Source organism: Otolemur garnettii, unplaced genomic scaffold (genome assembly GCF_000181295.1).
Source record: "Otolemur garnettii isolate 467f Iridium unplaced genomic scaffold, OtoGar3 scaffold00093, whole genome shotgun sequence".
Classification (NCBI taxonomy): domain Eukaryota; kingdom Metazoa; phylum Chordata; class Mammalia; order Primates; family Galagidae; genus Otolemur; species Otolemur garnettii.
Window position 1 is genome coordinate 6,673,567 of NW_003852488.1, and position 589 is coordinate 6,674,155.

The window sequence follows — 589 nt, forward strand, 5'->3', positions numbered from 1 at the left end:
ACAAATTCCTGTAACTACTGCTAGGAAGTTATCATGATGGTTAATATTTATGCTTTCCTCTGTTTTTACTCTCATCCAATGCTTCTGATCTAACTGTTGCTGGGCATGTTTTAGACAAGTTTAATAAAGGAGGGAAAAAACTGGTATTCCACTGGCTTAGATTTTAATTTTACATGTATTTTATCTTTATACATGTTATGAGTTTGGGGATCCTTATCAGGAATGAAGATTCTTCATAAACTCAAGCCCTGGTGAATAAAAATAATAGAATGAAAGTATAAAGACTTGTTTCCCAATATCATTAAAAAGCAGAGGCTAGGAAGGGGGAAATAGCAAGCCAAATTTTGTTAATATTTCAATAAGCAATAGATATTTTAAGCATTAACTAAAATCTTCATGTTTACAATTTTTGCAACGTATGTTTTATTATTTCATTTATTGTACTAAAACCCATAAAATGAACGAAGGGGAACTGCAGAAGAGGAATCAAGCAAAATGTAAATATGTATTTTAGGTCTGACCCCTAAAGGAGGCTGTAGGAGGTAGGACAGGTGGTAATAGCTGCAGGAAAAAAAAAAAAAAAAAAAAA